The sequence below is a fragment of the Phymastichus coffea genome, unplaced genomic scaffold (genome assembly GCF_024137745.1).
Source record: "Phymastichus coffea isolate CEN01 unplaced genomic scaffold, Cenicafe_Pcof_1.1 PCOF00001, whole genome shotgun sequence".
Lineage (NCBI taxonomy): Eukaryota > Metazoa > Arthropoda > Insecta > Hymenoptera > Eulophidae > Phymastichus > Phymastichus coffea.
The window spans coordinates 10,975,835-10,995,202 of record NW_026706812.1 but is presented as its reverse complement, the minus strand read 5'-3'; the positions used below and the strand labels follow the sequence as shown (position 1 = coordinate 10,995,202).

The 19,368-nt window shown below is 45.0% G+C and overlaps 1 protein-coding gene across 7 annotated transcripts in view; it reads right to left on the bottom strand.

The window, feature by feature from the left end:
* Window positions 1-19,368, bottom strand: part of LOC131675570 (fasciculation and elongation protein zeta-2) — a 771,588-nt gene that overhangs the window by 308,570 nt on the left and 443,650 nt on the right. The window lies entirely within an intron of this gene.

Sequence of the window (19,368 nt, the reverse complement as noted above, 5' to 3'; positions counted from 1 at the left end):
AGCAGGATAAGATAGTCAAAACTGCCCCGAAGTGATTCAGGAAACTAACTATACTCCCATGTTCAGCATGGAAAAAGACTACGATTTCCAGATTTTCAGACCCCTAAACCCATACGGGGCCCTATAAGGCCCAGTTTTGTCATTTTTGGTTTTTCGACGATATCTCAATCAGTTTTTGAGCTAGAAAAAACTTTTTTTTTTCAAATTGTAGGGTATTTTAAGCCCGATCAAATGGTGCTAGATTGAAAAAATTTTGGCGCGAAATTCAAATATTTAGAGACGTTCGAAAATTTTGAAATTCGATATTTCCGGAATGGGGACCGACTCAACGCCAAAAAAACAATATGTTGTTTCTAAACATCTCAAAAATATGTGTGATTTTTCTTAGATTTTTGAAAGTGGTGGAACGACCCCAAAAAAAATAAAAACCAACAAAAAATTTAGTTTTTTGATCCTACAGCCTTGTAGATTAGATCTATGTTAAAACAAATAGCACCATTGAATTCTACGTAAAAAAATACATCGAAAACAGATATCATACATATATTATCAGTGCCATTATACACTGAGAATTCATAGTTCAACATAACATACCTCCGCGTACCAGTATGAGCTAATGATGATGTGGAAGGTCGGGAGTTTAAGGTAGTTAATGCTATGCTGTCCTCATGGAGAGTCAGGGCCGGGGGGTCCCCCCGCACTTCCCCGCATAACCTACAAACTCGAGTTTTCGTTCGCATTTTAATTCGATAATTATTATTTCCAATGGTGACCGCAACTCTGACTTCGCATACAGCTTTCTTTAATATTTATCCTTCCTTAGTATAGTTTTTTGAAAAGTTCTCTTAACTAGTTTTGCACTCTATAATACCGTTTTGTTTATGATGCTCTCCATAAGAGCCCGTGTATAAGCGACGAAATTGTGCATTTTTGCGTATTATACATGTTTTCGATGCATTTTTTCACATAGAATACAAAAGTGCTATTGGTTTTAGCCTAGAATACATATAGAAGGCTCCGAAAGCAAAAATACTGCGTTTCTCAGTGTTTTTGTATTTATTCACACGCTGGCCTACCCGGCAGGCAGGGTAGGTATTTATTTGACTATTACATATACTTACTCAAGTTAATAGAGCACAAACAATCCTATCAATTAACGGGCTTTTCGCGCTTAAACAACTTAATAAATAATTTAATAAACGGTAAAAATGAAATAAACAATGAGACAAGTAGATTAAGCGGCGGGACGGAGGTAAGACTTAATAAATAAATTAATTTTAATATTGAGTACATACCGAAAATAATGGAAAAATCCTTAAAAATGACGAAAAAATGTTCTAATCTAAAAGACGAGCAAAGCCGACAGCTCCCAAAGACAGTCACGTAAGAAACAGATAGAGTTACGATCGCCTCGGTGTTCCTATCGCAGGTAATGATTAAATAAATAAATAAATAAATGAAAAATCCTAAACAAATAAAAATGTAGTGTGCCATTTTCAGTACTTTTAATTATTTAAATATAAAAGCGCGCGAGAAATTAAATGACGGAAAAAACTGGAATGTATTAACGAAAATAAATAGATTAAATAAACAATAAGTCAACTAATAAAACAAATAATAAATGTCGTGTAGCGAACAGAGTGTGGAATTTGTTAATTAATAGAGTCCGGACGAGAATAAAAATCACAAAAAGAAAAAGTTGTATTTATTTATTTAAAAACGGTCTTTTCGCACTGATCGAATTCAATAAATAATTTAATAATTGGTAGAATCGAAATAAACAATGAGGTAAAAAAATTAGGCCGCAAAACGGTGCGTAGGACTTAATAAATAAATTAGTTGTAACAAACAGTGTCTACCAAAAATAATGGAAAAATCCTTAAAAATGATGAATAATGTTCTAATCTAAAAGACGAGCAAAGCCGACAGAAGTCTGCTTTCTGGCTATATCAATTTATTTGCTATTGAGTTTTATACTCAAATAATTTCAACTATTTTTATTTAACCGTTAAGTTACCGTTTAAGTTACCGTTAACGTTAATAACGACGTTATAATTTTTTTCCGAAAGTAACGTCATTAATTTTTTTTCGAAAATAATGCCGTTAAAGTAACCTCGTTATTTGTTAATATGCGTTATTTAAAAAAAAATTTTGTTTCCTATAAGACATTAACATACTATATAGAAATAATTTCAAAGTTGCTCATTAGTGCTAATGCTGCCCTGATTAAAAAAAAATTATAACATTTTTAGGAAATAATGGCGTTATTTATCGCCGTTATTCAACGTCGTTACCAAATAACGTCGTTGACATTTTTTTTCGAAAGTAACAAAGTTGAACTACAACCGTTAAATTAAAAAAAATACGCCGTTACTTTAACATTGTTACTTTCCAAGGAAACACTTTATAAGCGATGTTATTTGCGAAAAAATTGTAACGATTTATTTGGTAACTATGTTAAATAAGGTCATTATTGACCAACACGGTTATATGATTTTCTTTAAATAATGTAAATAAAATCCAATGTTTGTGTATATTGGTGTATTAAAGCAATTACTAAACATGTTCTATCAAATAAATAAATAAAAGAATGAATGTGCGTGTAGATTAAATTCCGTAAAAAAACGTTTGTCTGTCTACCACCTGACGGCAATCACTTCTTTACAAATACAATTACTAGAGGGTCGCATTTTTTTCATTTCAGATTCCATTCACAATGGCTGATACGACAGTCGGAGATAGTTGCGCAGGATGTGGTCTGGCAAAGAAGAAAATGTCTGGCTACAAACAGACTGTGAGCAATGAAGAAGAAGCGACAACCCTTTCAGATGTTTTTGCAAGAACGGTGGTGGTTAATGATATTCTATGCATAAAATGTGCTGGGGCTGCTCGTTTCGCAAGGTCAAAACAAAGAAAACTTGAACATGTTCCTCAAACTGAAAGTCAAGAATCCAGTTCATCTTCAGAAGTCGCTTCTCAACCTTCTCATAGTGATCCGCCATTCCAACTATCGAAAAAGTTATTAGTTGATAATAAAAAAGAAGAAGAGACCATTGAGTTGCCATATAGAAGAATCACTTCTACGCATAATTCTTGTTGTTTGTGTGGAAAAAAATCTGGGTTCATTTCTGTACCTTTCGAAGCGCGTCACCAAGTTTTTGTTGAAAAACAAATCTTCATTCCAAAAGGGAATAGATGTTGCACAATTCATCTGATAAACAAAAAATTCTATGCAGATGAAATAAATAATTTGACAGTCGTTTCTCATTCATCTTTGGTTACAGTCGATGACATAACTAAATTATTCCAAGCTTTCACTGTAACTTCAGATAGAGAACTACATCACAGAGTCGGCGACTTTGCTATATCTGAAAAAAGAATTCAAACTTTTACTGGACTTAACTGGGAACAGTTAATTCGATTGCGAGAAATGATGACTTCTTTAAGGAATACGGATAATCGCACCGTAAACCAAGCTCTAGTGATTTTTCTATTCAGATTGCGAACTGGAAATTCAAACGAAATGATTAGCTCTGTCTTCGGTCTAGACCGACCTCAGCAAGTATCTGAATTTTCAAAATCAATTTTAAAATCATTTGAAAAAGATGTATTACCTTCGCGCTTCGGGTTGAAAGCTGTAAATAGAAATGACTTGATTGAAAACCACTCAACAATTCTCCTCCAGAAACTTCACAATATAAAAGACAGTAATCTCACATTGGTTGGTGATGGAACCTACTTGAAACATCAGAAGAGCGCCAATAACGAATACCAAAGGAGGTCCTACTCGGGACACAAGAAGCTTCCTTTATGTAAGCCCTTCACTATTTGTACTACTGATGGATATATTGTTGATGTGCTTGGGCCTTTCTCCGCCAAAGACAATGATGCCAAGATTTTGGAACAACTGCTAACTGAAAATGATGATTTGAAAAATCTTATGTGTAAAGCAGGTGACGTTTTCGTACTCGACCGTGGATTCCGTGACGTACTGCAACTATTAGAAAATATGAAATACCGAGTTCTCATGCCATCCTTAAAAAAACAAGGAGAAAAGCAATTAACAGCAGAAGCAGCGAATAATTCTCGCCGTGTTACAATGATTCGGTGGGTTGTAGAAGCTGTTCATGGTGCCGTGGCTCAAAAATATAAAATTTTCCACCAGCAACTAGATAATCGCTTTCTAGTCGAAGCCAGTCTTTATTGTAAAGTCGTTTGTTTTTTAATTAATGAATTCGGGAAACGGCTGGTGTCTAGAGCTTCTACAAATGAAGATATTCTCAATCAAGTAATTTCAAAACACGGTACGGAAAATACTTTAGCTGAAGATGTAGCGACAGGAAGATGGAGTCGCCGAACGAGTGAATTTACAAAATTGAGTTCCTCTGATGTGGATGATTTTCCAGAAATGACAGAAAATGATCTAATTACGCTATTTACTGGAACTTATCAACTGCAGCAATCGATTTCTTATTTGGCAGAAATGATAGATGACAATAATGAGATGACTGTGCAGTTTCATAAAGATGTAGAGAACATTCTCAAATTGCGTGTGAGATCGAGGCATATTGAAAAAAAGACTTACAACTGTTACATCGATTACAAACCCAATTCAATTGGATGTGGTGGAATTCAGCGATATTATTGCGAATGTGCTAATGGGATGCGAACGATCGGTTGTTGCTCTCATGTTGCTGCAGTTGTTTACTATTTGTCTCATGCTAGATATTTGTCTCGCATTCTTCGACCTGCAGAGCATCTCACCAAGATTTTTGAACGAAACGAAGTCGTTCCCGTTATAGAAGAAGACAGCGACGAAGATTCATAGAGCTATTAAGGTCAAAATCTGCCGAATCAAATTGCACTAAAGTCATGGTATTATTTTATGTAAATTGTTAAATAAGATGTATAAATAAACTGAAAAGCCAATACGTAAAGCTCAATCACATTATATATTAGCCTATGTGTTTAAGCTTGTAATAAATATCAGTGCCTTAAACTTTAAAAAGTTGTACCATTTTATTTATTTATTCCAGAAAAATTTCAAAGTAGAAGATTGGTGGTGAATAGTGCGGTATGATTTGATGTCATAACATGAAATTCATAAATATTACAAATCAAAATCAAGTCGTCAAAAGTATAAATTAAAGTGATAGTAAACTCAATTTAAAAATGTTTTAGCAGAATTTGAATACTATAAGGTCGGCTCAGATTGTAAAAATTCAAAAAGTAATAATATTATTAAATGTAGACAAATATCATGATTTGCAACTATAAATAAATCTTGAGTAGAAAACCTTTACGCATTTTCAATGCACGTTTTCGATGTATTTCTTTATGGAAAATACGATATCGTTCCTGATTTTTTTCATAAAACACAACATTCATAAAATACGCAAAATGCGAAAAACTTAATTTTTTTTTCAATTTTTGGCCTCGAGCGCTCATGAGGTAAATTTTATGATAAAAACAATAGCACCATAATATTCTACGGAAAAAAATACATTGAAAATATGTATAACATGTTTGAAAACAATCTCTTGAGGACGTTAAATCGACAAATAATAAATATTTACAGTGTAAGTGGAGCCGATCGGCAGGGCCGATTTTATCATGTACGGATTTGCATGATGACTTGAATTTTTTCTAAACATATGATACATATTTTCGATGTATTTTTTTACGTAGAATGCAATGGTGCTATTTGTTTTAACGTAGATCTAATCTACAAGGCTGTAGGATCAAAAAACTAAATTTTTTGTTGGTTTTTATTTTTTTTGGGGTCGTTCCACCACTTTCAAAAATCTAAGAAAAATCACACATATTTTTGAGATGTTTAGAAACAACATATTTTTTTTTTGGCGTTGAGTCGGTCCCCATTCCGGAAATATCGAATTTCAAAATTTTCGAACGTCTCTAAATATTTGAATTTCGCGCCAAAATTTTTTCAAACTAGCACCATTTGATCGGGCTTAAAATACCCTACAATTTGAAAAAAAAAAGTTTTTTCTAGCTCAAAAACTGATTGAGATATCGTCGAAAAACCAAAAATGACAAAACTGGGCCTTATAGGGCCCCGTATGGGTTTAGGGGTCTGAAAATCTGGAAATCGTAGTCTTTTTCCATGCTGAACATGGGAGTATAGTTAGTTTCCTGAATCACTTCGGGGCAGTTTTGACTATCTTATCCTGCTAGACCCTTTATATTACTAGACTTTAGGACCTATGTACGTTCACAAGGCAAATGTAACTTATATTACAATAGATCCCACAACAGATTAACAAACTTTAATTATAATAAAATACAATGTTCATCTACCGAAAACTTCAACAAAATCATCAAAATGGCAAATGATCCAAAATTGCTATAAATAACATTTAAACTCACATAAAGAGAAAAAATATGAATTTAATACAACCTTTCACAACGACTTCATATTAATAAAATATGTAAAAGCTTCTCGCTCCAAATCTGAATCAACAACAGCAAATGACAAAATAAAATACAAACCAATTGAAACTGTCTGACGAAATAGACAAAATAACTGAAAATAATAGCAATAAAATAATTTCAAATAAATCGAGAGTAAGAAGAGCAAGAGAGGGAGAGTGATATCGGCCGATTTTTGGTTGCGGAAGTGGTGGGGCGCATGGCTGAGACAAAGGTTCCAAAAAAGGCCAGTGAGGCGTGAGCTCTTAAGCAATTAGGGCCGTCTTGAGCATAAAAAAGATTTAACTACGATTCCTACGAGCCAACTGATATAGCGAGTGTCCCGCTGTTACGACAGCTAACGGAAAGAAATTGTCCGAAGCTGAACCAGGAGCAGCAACCATTCCGCGTCACAGAGGCAAAGACCGTGCTGCAGCCCTTCCTGCATCATCACCAGGACGCCAGTCCCAGCCGGACTACGTTTCCGCCGGCGTTGTCTCTCCGCCGACGGACCGTCGGTGCCTGGTGGGTCAAACTTTAATCTTATCTCTCCCGCACCAGCTCTCGCTCGATTGCAGATCTGCGGATTCTGCACGATCTCTTTCACACACGCTGAACGATTGCGCTCGCATGATCCCGCGAACTTTGGTCACGGAAAGGGCTGAGCGCGCGCGCTCGCCACGGCGAAGTGAACTTTTGTAACGTGCGTGTATGTGACAGGCGTCAATAAATGGGATCGCCATGTGTATTACTTTATCATCGATAATTTTATTAATTTGATCCCCTCTCTACCAGAGCGAACGTCGGCCCGTGAAAATCAGCGCCGACTTTCTTTACCAGGATTGAACTAATAAAAAATTAGCAGAGCTTAGCCCAGGCGCACGATGGCTGTCCCCTCTCGCAACATTACGGACCACAATGCCATAATAAGAAATTATACCAGAGCTCAATCAAGACTTATTATATTCTGGTGAAGAAGAATATCAAATAAGTGCAATTATTTAATAAAAAAATTATCTAAATTACCATATTAGTTTTAAGTTAGTAATAAGTGCATCTAGACCGGCGAACAGGAAATTTTCCTCAGCTGGATTGCAAATTTTGTAAAAAAATTTGTAACGTATATATACGATCATTCTGTGTAATTATGTATATGTTTTCTGGTTAATAATAAATAAATAAATAAATAATAAAAACAACGAAAATTGGAAAATTATCAGCGGCAAAAGAGAAAGAAACAGCTTAGAAAATCAAACTCAAAACAAAAAACGACAAGCACAATTATCAGTTTTCTGGCTAAGTAACATAAGAAAAAGGTACGACATACTTCAAGAAAATAAAGAAAATAATTAAAATAAATTTTAAATTTTGCAACGATTACCGAAAATCGTTAGACTCGCGCGAGGTTAACGAGCGGCTAAGCGAGAGGAGCCGCGTTCGGTTCGCGAGAGAGAGAGAGAGCGCGTAGGGGCAATGACCGGGAGGGGAGGCTCCGACCGGCAGTATGACTGTGTTACTCAGTCTGTCAGCGTCGCGCTAACCTCCAATTTTCCCGAGTTTCTCGTTTTGCCAGTGACATTGCGAACTTGAGTGCGTGGGTGGGTGAGCAGCAGCAGCGGTAGCAGCAGCTATACCGGCGGCAGCCCTAGCAGCAACAACAGTAGCAGCGATAGCGGCAACAGCAACAGTAGCAACAGCAAACGAGGCGGTGCAGCAAGCAGCGGATCAGCTTATTAACAACGTGTTAGTTGGATACGGTTGGCCACAGTATCCTCGTCGTTCTTGCGGTAGGTGCACCTTTTCCCCCTTTCTATTGTTATTACAATTTGCGTGCGATCCCGCGCAGCCAGCGCGAAGAATTTGTTTGTTGCGCGCGAGCGGTTAGTTCGCGGCATCCGTGGTTTTCTCTCTCTCTCTCATTTTCAGCGTGTCTTGTCATTCACGCGAGCGTGCGTAAGTCTCTCGGCCAAACCCTCGTGTAAATAACTTGCATGAATAAAGTGCATATTAATCGTTACTTTCGAATCAAATAGTCGTTATTTAGTCTTTCCTTTGTCCGGAGGTCGCGTCAGTGTTTATTTACGTTCGATTCGAATTCGCCGGTTGCGTAGCACGAATCGTGCGAATACCGGTAGACGCGAATCGACGACTTAGGTTCCAGCGGCGGCCGCACGAGCGCTACTAGCAAGGGGCGACAGCGCCGCCAAGCGGTGAGTTGGGGGAACCCAACTCGGAATAGCGAACAGACTCTGCGCAGGCGCACTCCGAGGCAAGGTAGGTTGCTGTGCTTCGAGCACAGAGATAACAGGGCTTCGTCTAGTCGTAATATAGGCACTTTCCAGAGATTATCGACTAAACGGCAGCCTGTTACATGGCGCCCAACTAGAATTAGGACTCACACACGAGGGAGTTTGCACGACAAGAGAGAGCGACGCGCGTGAGAGAGAGAGACGTTTGCGCGCGTGCGTAATAAGGTGCGAGCGGGTAAAATAACGCGTGGCTCGTTCGGTACGTGCTCTGCGGTAGGGGAAAGACGCCTCTCCGACCCAATAACACCTGCTTTTGTGAGCCGAGAGCACACTAACCCCAGGGGTCGAAGAGACGTCCGGAGTCGCTCTAACTCGAATAAAAGAGGTGACAAATAGTACTTTGGTTAACTTTTTGCTTTTTTAAGTGTTTACATACACATTAAAGTAACTAAGTGGGGGTTAGTCACCGAGCGACAGTACCAGCAGAGCGCGCAATTGGGGTGTGTGTAGGGTTAGATTAACTAACCCGGTGGAGCTAACAAACAGTTAGCCTCCACCTATAGGCAGGTAGTTGCGAAGTGGAAGTTCGTACTTCCTTAGAGTACGCGACACCTGCTCACGCCCACAAGCCACGCGTATTGTTGCCTTGTAATTAAAGGCGTAATTGGGTAGTTGGCGATAAAAATCGCAACACCCCGCTCGCGCCTTGGGCGATAGGAGGCGGTAGTGGTCGACTAGGGAAAACTAACCTCAACCGTCACCTACGCCCTAGCATAAGCGATATGGAGGATACCGCCGACGCGATAACCCGGTGGGCCTCGGAACTGCCGTCGACACAGCTGGACAGATACCTGACGCAACTGGAGTTGCGTACAGACGGTCCCAAGCTGATGCAGGCAGTTCGGTTAGCGTATTGGTTGCTAGGCGAATATATCGACCTAGACTTCCAAGGACCGGCGTTGGATAGGGAGGCCACACAACGCAGGCGAAGGAGCCGAGAGAGATGGCTGGAGACCAGGCGACAAAAGTTAGAAGCAGCTGATGCTGAGGATCTTGTCGCCCACCCACTCATGCTGTTATATAGAGATGAGGTGGTAGAGGCGAACCTGACGCGGACTCTCGCGGTCTACGACAACTTGGAAGAGGAGAGTGAGAGCGAGACGGGGGAGCGAGAGCCCGCAGAGGAAGGGGGGACCGGCGAGGTCAAGGGGCCCACGGAGGGGGTCAGTAGTGAGCACAAGGGCTCCACCGGATCGCCGGATAGGCGAAGAGCTCGTCGTTTCGAGAACGCGGAGCTACAACCTCAAGAAGAAGAGGAAGAGCGGTGCGTGACCGAACGACTAAAAGAAGAGATTGAGCGCAACCGGGTCGGGATAAACCGCATATTAGAGATGCTGGAAAGACACGACCAGGTATGCGCGCGGTGGAGTGACCAGGTGACCGCTCTGCAGGTGGAGGTCCAGCAGTTAAGGAACAGGGATCCCACCAATCGACGAACGGTCATACCAGAGCGGCCCCGGAGGACCGTGGACTTCCAGTCCACGTATACGTGCCACTACGACCCAAGGGTACCAGGAAGTACCCCGGAACCCCAGCGACCGACCCCTGGCGAACCTCGAGAGGCTCCCCAAAGGCAGGTGCCTTCAAGGACGGAACAGCCACCAAGAAGAGGACCAAGAGACGCCGACATGGATGAAGGGCAGGCGATCCCGGAAGGATCCGCCTGGTATGACGCTAATGCGGCGTCGGGGTACTATGCGACTCGGGACGCGGGTAGGATTGTCCGAGGATGGAAGCTGCGATACTCTGGCACGGCTTCAGAGTGCGTAGACACCTTCCTATCGAGACTGGAGGATCTACGCGCGGGCTCTGGGCTAACAGACGGCGAAATCTTGTGCTCGGTATCAGAGCTCCTCGAAGGTGTTGCGAGGACCTGGTACGAGCTTAACAAGTTCAAGTGGATATGTTACGGCGACTTCGTGGAAGGCGCTCGACGTTGGTTTGGGTCGAGTGAGCTGCAGCAACAAAGATTGCTGCAAGAGGCCCAAGCCCGATACCAGGAGAAGGGAGAGCTGGTGCGAGAATATGCCTGCCACCTCCTCTTCATGTTAGCACAGCTACGCCCGCCGTTACCAGAGCAGCGGCAGTTAGATTTGTTGTATGTAAATCTCCTACCCGCCATCCGGATGCAGCTGCGGAGGAATGCATTCTCCAACGTGGACGAATTCCATGCCCGGGCGACTGAGATCGAGACCGCCTTGTGAGACGACGAGCGCCCGAGGACCAGGCTGGAGCCAACGTCCACGTTGTACCCCGAGCACATGGGGGTGTCAGCTAAGGCACCACCGCCCCGGGCAGAACCTCGAATGGCGGCCATGTCCAACAAGCCTCGGGGTAGGGAACAGCTGCAACCCGAGTCACCGGTTAAAGCCCCGGCCAGGAGACCCGAGGACCGGCCCACAATCGCCGCAACGCAGGCGACAGACCGCTTTGAGGATCTGTCGTCGCAAATTGCGACCCTGCGGCGAGATATGGACCGGTACTTTAAGGAGAGGAAGGCTAGCTCTCCCAGGCGGCCGAGGGGTCGGCCGCAAGAAAAGGGGAGGAATAAAATCCCCCCAGGGTCTCCTGGCCAGCGACGAGAGGGTCAGCGGAGAAAAATAGACTACTCCCAACCGATTAAGTGCTCGTCTTGTGGCAAGCTAGGCTTTACCAGAAGGTACTGCCCGGATTGCAACAAGGGAAACGGGCAGGGAAACGGAGGACGGAGGTCCCCTCCGCGTCCTCAGTAAAGGTGACCTCTCGTCGCGGGTCGCTGGAACGGGGCAGGGGCCCGCCAGCGACCCCAGGGTTCAGGAAGGTCTCGCCAGGGATATCGGACCCTACGAGACCTGGCAGTGCGGTGGCGTTGGAAGCGACAGCGACCGAACAGATGCCTGATCTGGGTAACCAAGCGTTTTGTATCCTCGAAGGGTATGGAGGCCGGATTCAGGTGGTGGAGCAGGGGTTTGAATGGGTCGGAGAGGAGACCATCAGACCCAAAAGCTCCAGGAGACCACCTGACGCTCCGGAGGATACACCGGCGACCCAGACACCTGCGGGTGAGAGCACGTCGATGCGAGTAGCGGCTGCCCAAGGCAAGAAGAGCCGTGAAAGCCTCCCAACCACAGAGGGGAGAGAGACGGCGAAAGCTCCCCGCAGGTATAGACCCGAGGATGAGACCAGATGGTGGCTTCAGGTGGGGATAGGTGCCTACAAGTTAAGGGCACTCTACGACACCGGGGCCTCATCGACGGTAATGGGTCAACTCGGGCTTAGGTTGGCATCAGACATGGGGTTGGGCCTGGACGTCACGCGTGCGGGAGAAGCGAAGCTCACGGACGGTCGCCCATGTCCCATCTTGGGTCATGTGATCTTCCCCTTCACGGTAGGGGGAATCACAAAAGATGTAAGGATCGCTATAACGCCACTGCTGTCTGATGACTGCTATGTCGGCGCGAATTTCGTAAGGGAATTCAGCGCCAACCTGAACCCTGACACGGACCAGCTGTACTTGGCAAAAGCCAAAGTGGCGGTACCGTTGAAAGTGGCAAGCGTCACTGGTACGTCGTGCCTCGCACCTGTAGGCCTGGTAGAAGCCACGGAAGCACAGCGTCAAGAAGTGGCTAGCCTCGTCGACGGATTAATTCCAGACGGAGGCGAGTGTTTAGGCTGTGCTGTGGGGGTCGAGCATGAGATAGATATCGGAGACGCTCGACCCTGTAAACAGAAATACTACCCGGTCTTCGACAGGGTGCGAGACGAAATGCACGCGCTGGTCAAGGCCATGCTGGACAACGACGTCATTGAACCAGCAACCAGCGGGTGGTCAAGTCCAGTGGTGATGGTTAAGAAGGCAGATGGCAAATACCGGTTCTGCGTAAATTACCAGAAGGTAAACGCAGTAACCAAGCCGGACGCCTATCCATTACCCTTCATGAGTGACATCCTGCGAAGGATCAGGGATGCGAAGTTCATCTCGACACTGGACTTGAGTAGCGCGTACCACCAGATACCTCTTAAAAAGGAGTCGCGCCCCATTACGGCGTTCACAGTCCCCGGCCTGGGGCATTTTCAGTTCATGAGAATGCCCTTCGGATTGTCTTACGCCGGCGCGACCTTCCAGAGGTTGATGGACAGAGTGATTGGCCCGGATTTAGATCCTTTCGCTTTTGCGTACCTCGACGACGTGATTATTATCTCGCCGTCCTTTGAGGAGCATAAGCGACACCTGGGATTGGTTTTGCAACGAATCCTGGGTGCGGGCCTCACTGTGAATAAGACCAAAAGCCACTTCTGTAAGTCGGAAGTCAAGTACCTGGGGGTCCTAGTGAACCTGGGTAAGGCCAGATCCCGAGAAGATTAAGCCCATCATGGAGTACCCAGTACCACGGACGATCAGACAGGTGAAGCGATTCATGGGGATGATGTCGTGGTATCGTTGCTTTATACCCGACTTCGCGACCATCGCTGAGCCGATAAACCGCCTGACGAAGAAGAGCGTCCCGTTTGCCTGGCAGCAGGAACAGGAGCAGGCTTTCGAACGGTTACGAGACGCAATGGTCTCGGCACCGATCTTGCAGTCACCAGATCCCAGCGCGCAGTTCGTGTTACAAACGGACGCGAGCGATAGTGGGATAGGTGCGGTGTTGACGCAAGAAATCGATGGACAGGAGCGCGTAATTAAGTACGCCAGTCGCTCCTTAAACAGTGCGGAAAGGAACTATACAGTCTCCGAACGAGAGTGCCTGGCAGTAGTATGGGCTATCGGGAAGTTCCGGCCATATGTTGAGGGGCACCACTTCAAAGTCATCACCGATCATAGTTGCCTTAAGAGGCTCCACAGTATGAGGAATCCTACAGGAAGGCTAGCGCGTTGGGCGTTAGCACTACAAGGACACGTCTTCGATATAGAGTATCGAAAGGGAGACCTCAATGTGGTGCCAGACGCTTTATCTAGGGCCTATGAGGAGGGGGTGGTAGAAGTGGGTGCTATGACTCATCAGCCGGAAACTGCCGATGCCTGGTACCTTCAAAGATACAGAGAGGTATGCCAGGACCCACATTCTCAGCCTACCTGGAAGGTAGTGGGTGGGAGACTGTACCATTACAATCCGTCTGAGGAGAGCGAAGGGTCCATCGATAACGAGGAAGCCTGGAAGCTAATGGTTCCTGCTGAGAAAAGACCTCAAGTGCTCGAGGAGGTACACGATGCACCAGCAGCGGGACACCAGGGGAGAGAACGAACGTTCTCCCGGGCTAGGCACCTGTATTTCTGGCCAAAGATGTACGAGCAGGTCAGGGAGTACGTGAGGAGTTGCCCGGTATGCCAGCAGTGCAAGGCGGAGCAAAGGCCGCCTTGCGGGCTGATGGGTCGTCGAGAGGTCTTGCGGCCCTGGCAGGTGGTGGCCAGTGATATTACTGGCCCTTTCCCAAAGAGCTCGAGAGGGTTTGAGTATATCTTGGTCTTCATAGACCTGTTGGAATGTGGAATGTGGAATTGGACCTGGTGGAATGTGCGCCCGTACGCAAGGCCAATGGAAGGACCATAGTACGGGAATTGCATGAGAGGGTGGTGACCAGGTTCGGCGCACCCGAGATATTTCTTTCGGATAACGGGACCGAATTTATAAATCAGGAGGTTGATGCCTACTTGTTGAGGAATGGCATCCGGCGCCGGTTAAGCGAGGCCGGGGTAGGCCGCGCAAGAACCCTGCGTGCGAATCTCAGGAACCAGGTGGAGACGACCTGGATGGCAATGCGGTAAGGGGAAGAGGCAGGCCACGTAGAACCGCTCAGCACGTGCGGAAGGTGGTCCTGCCAGCTGCCCCCGCAAATGGGCCATGTTCGCGAGGAAAACGCAGGGGACCGGGACGTCCTCGTAAGCAATATCGTCGAGCGTGACACGGCTACGGTCAGGTTGAGGGCTGAACCTGAGAAATCCCTTAACCCCACTTCTTCTCTTTTACAGATGGAGAGGAAGCTGGTCATAAGTGAAGAGGCCTTCGAGACGGCCACCCAAATGTTGCTCGACCTGAGAATGGGTCCGGACGCCGATCGGCTGATCGGGGATGTCCGCAGGTTTTTCCGGGCCCAGGTCGAGGTGGCCGCTCGCGAGGGCCGCTCGCGCCAGCGGGTGGACGACTTCCTGCGGGAAGGAATGAGGGCCCAAACTTCCAGGCCCGTGACCCGGGAAGCGTCCACCCAGACCGACGGCCCGTCCGAAGAGGGCCGTCGGTCTAAGTCCACGACGGACCAGGGGGTGCAGACCCCAGAGTCGAGCAGGCCGGCGATGGCCGACGGCTCGACACAGTGCCCCAGGCCGAAAGAGGCCTGTGGCCAGGGGCAGTGGGTCTGCAACCACCCCCGGGTCCCCCAGCAGGTTGGGCTCGAAAATTTCTGGAGGCACGTGAGGTTGGGCCTCCAGGAATTGGAAAACGCGTGGGAGTTTGTCGGGGAACTCCAGCGCCAGGTTCATGCGCACCTGGGGGAGTTCCTCGATTTTCGCGGCGCCCAAGAGATGCTGGGGGAGTGGGCTCCTGTGGTCCGGCGGCAGCGGGCCTATGGTGAGGCCCTGCTGCGCATAGACCGGGGACCGGAGTCCCCAGCGGCCGCGGACTCTCCGGCGGTTTTACCACCGCCAGCGCCAACAGATAGAGCCGCGGCCAGGACTCCGGCCAGGCCCCCGACGCAGACTCAGGCCAAGAGAGTCTCGGGGGCCACCGGTGCCGGACAGGAGTTCACGGTCCGCGTGGACGGGTCGGTTTCCGACCCTACCGTGGTGGTGCGCATCCGAGGAGGGCGCACATCCGCCACGGTGGGCGGCGTTACGTTTACCGCCGCCCCGGTAGCAGCAGCCACGCCGCCCCATCCACCAGCAGGGAGCCAGAGCCAGGGGACGGAGCCCGGCCTCAGCAGAAGACCGGGCAAGGGCTGCTATATATGCGGCCATCCCGGGATTACCACCACGTCCAAGTGCCCCAACAAGGCGGAGCACTGGCGCTACCCCAGACACAAGGCGCCAGGGGGCTCCGGCAGATGACGTGGGGGAGTGGTGGCCCGGGATGGGCAAATAAAGCGTTATGTTAATAAGGATGGATTGTGTTGATTTCTCTCCTTTCCCAATCCTATCCTTAGGGTCGCGAGTCAATGGGGTAGTTCGATCCGGTAGTTCGAAGCTAGGAGGGGGCTGCAACGATTACCGAAAATCGTTAGACTCGCGCGAGGTTAACGAGCGGCTAAGCGAGAGGATCCGCGTTCGGTTCGCGAGAGAGAGAGAGCGCGTAGGGGCAATGACCGGGAGGGGAGGCTCCGACCGGCAGTATGACTGTGTTACTCAGTCTGTCAGCGTCGCGCTAACCTCCAATTTTCCCGAGTTTCTCGTTTTGCCAGTGACATTGCGAACTTGAGTGCGTGGGTGGGTGAGCAGCAGTAGTGGTAGCAGCAGCTATACCGGCGGCAGCCCTAGCAGCAACAACAGTAGCAGCGATAGCGGCAACAACAACAGTAGCAACAGCAAACGAGGCGGTGCAGCAAGCAGCGGATCAGCTTATTAACAACGTGTTAGTTGGATACGGTTGGCCACAGTATCCTCGTCGTTCTTGCGGTAGGTGCACCTTTTCCCCCTTTCTATTGTTATTACAATTTGCGTGCGATCCCGCGCAGCGAGCGCGAAGAATTTGTTTGTTGCGCGCGAGCGGTTAGTTCGCGGCATCCGTGGTTTTCTCTCTCTCTCATTTTCAGCGTGTCTTGTCATTCACGCGAGCGTGCGTAAGTCTTTCGGCCAAACCCTCGTGTAAATAACTTGCATGAATAAAGTGCATATTAATCGTTACTTTCGAATCAAATAGTCGTTATTTAGTCTTTCCTTTGTCCGGAGGTCGCGTCAGTGTTTATTTACGTTCGATTCGAATTCGCCGGTTGCGTAGCACGAATCGTGCGAATACCGGTAGACGCGAATCGACGACTTAGGTTCCAGCGGCGGACGCACGAGCGCTACTAGCAAGGGGCGACAGCGCCGCCAAGCGGTGAGTTGGGGGAACCCAACTCGGAATAGCGAACAGACTCTGCGCAGGCGCACTCCGAGGCAAGGTAGGTTGCTGTGCTTCGAGCACAGAGATAACAGGGCTTCGTCTAGTCGTAATATAGACACTTTCCAGAGATTATCGACTAAACGGCAGCCTGTTACAATTTTAAAAATAAAAAAATAAAGAATATTATAGTGAAGAAGAAAACAACGAAGCAAATAAGTTGAAAAGCAAATCCCCTCTGATCTTCGTTTACAATGTAGAGAATATCAAACCGTTAAATAATCTACTGAACTTAATAATCAAAGAAAATTACACCTTAAAAGTGATAGAATTAAACAAAATTGAAATTCAGCTAACAACTTCCGAAAAATATTTGCTAATCATTACTGCATTGAAAGAAAGAAACACGCAATTTCACACTTACTAGTGCAAAGAAGAAAAAGGTTTCTAAGTTATATTAAAAAGTATTCACACGTCAATCGACATAGACGAATTAAAAATAGGCATAGAAGAACATAGACATAAAGTATTAAGTATACATAATACAAGGCATCGCATCACAAAACTACCATTGCCGTTATTCACAGTTCAAATTAAACATGACTATAAAGGCCAGGAAATTACAAAGTAAACCGACTATTAAACACGGTAATCAAATTCGACCTGCCGAACGTTAAAAGACTAATTCCTGAATGTTAAAACTGCCAAGAATACGGGCATATAAAAACTATTGTTACAAAAGTGCTCTGTGTGTGTGTGTGTGTATGTGTTTGTGAACAACACTAAACTAAAGAATGTCTAATTAATCAAAAAGTAAAAGAAAAAACATATACAAACTGTAAAGGAAATAACACCACAAATTATAAAGGATGCGTAGTTCGTAAGCAATTATAGCAAAAACTATTTTCTAGACTATGAGAAAAAATGTTAAATGAAAACAGTATTCAAGTTCATCAAAATTCAAATTTAAATGATAACGTCAATAGAGTTCGACCAAATATAACATATGCACAGATAATATAAAAACAAAACATCAGTGTGAGATAGAAATATCAAAACAAACAGTTGTTCAAACAGAGCTAAGTAGACATACTAACGAAGTAAACACAAATAATAAATTCGAACATATGATGAAGCAGCTGATACACAGAATGGATACTATGTCAAATCTTAACTGTTCAAGTAAACAAAATGACATAATGAGCAGTCTAAAACTCGCTATCTGGAACGCTAACGGTCTTATGCAGAGGCATATTGAATTAACAGCATTTTTAATCTATGAAAATATAGACATCATGTTGATATCAGAACCACACTTTACAAGTAAAAACTATCACACCTTATCACACCATACCAAACTATACTGTACATAAAACCGACCATCCGTTTAATAAAGCACATGGAGTAAAGTACTTTTTGTATATCACCATATACGAGTCATTCTACAAACCGTACGTGCTTTATTTCTATAAGCTTTTTTGTTTCCGGGTGTTACACCACGTATCCGGTTGGCAAGTAACCCACCAAGAATGATTTAATCGATACTGCCTTAAATTTCGTCTCCTTTTGGATTGTAAGATAAGCATCCGAATCTTTTTAATTGATTTATTCCGAATCTGAAGTTTGGAGCTATTAATTTTATTGGGGCTTGCATGCCTAATGTTTTATGTGGGCTGATGTTGTAAATATAAGTGGCTACGCCTAGTGCAATGTCTCACATATTAGGAGGTAATCCTGAATCAAGCATCAGAGCTCTGACCTTTTTTTGTATTGTTTGATTAAAAAGCTCTACGCCATTGTGTTCGGGCGTGCCTGGGCAAACTGTCAGTAGCTGCGCGCCGAACTCCCTCAGAACCTTTACAGTATCTTTACTTGTGAACTCAGTTCCTTGATCGCATTCCATAAAACATACTTTAACATTCTCTCCGATTAGATTTCTAACTGATACAATCAATTCTCTCAAGCAATTAGACACGTCGCTTTTATGTTTAAGCGGGTACGTCCCAGCGTATCTTGAATAGCTATCTATAAAACAAACTATGAACCGATACTGAGCGGGATAAATCACTGGACTTATGTATCCCATAACATCCGCGTGAATTTTTCGCAGCGGGGCGCCTTCTCGATGTCTGACTTTGGTGAAGGGTAGTTTATTCATTTTTGCACGAAAGCATACGTCGCATTCTCTGATGCCTTCGTCAAAGTCAGAACTCGTGAAATCCTTTAAGTCTGGATATATAATGTTAAATTTTTGCATATACTGAGGAGACTTGTGTCCAAGTCTAACATGCCACAATAAGACAGTATTTAATTTTTCTCGCCTTTCAGTTTGTAGTCTAATTGCGCCTTGGACGTTTTCAACAGTCAGTTTACCAGCGTTAACAATTTTCCGGTTGTTAATGGTGCAAATTAACTTGTTTCGTGCCGTCGTTTTATCGTTTGAATTCTGACTAGTTTCCGGTTTATTTACGGTATTTTCAATTAATCTTCCACTTCCAGTCGCCAAATTAACTAAAATCTTTTTATGACCTTGATTTGATTAATTGAGATAATTTTTATTTAAGTTTAGTTTAATCTCCCAAAATGGTTTATTGTATTTTCCGGATATTATTATTTTCCTA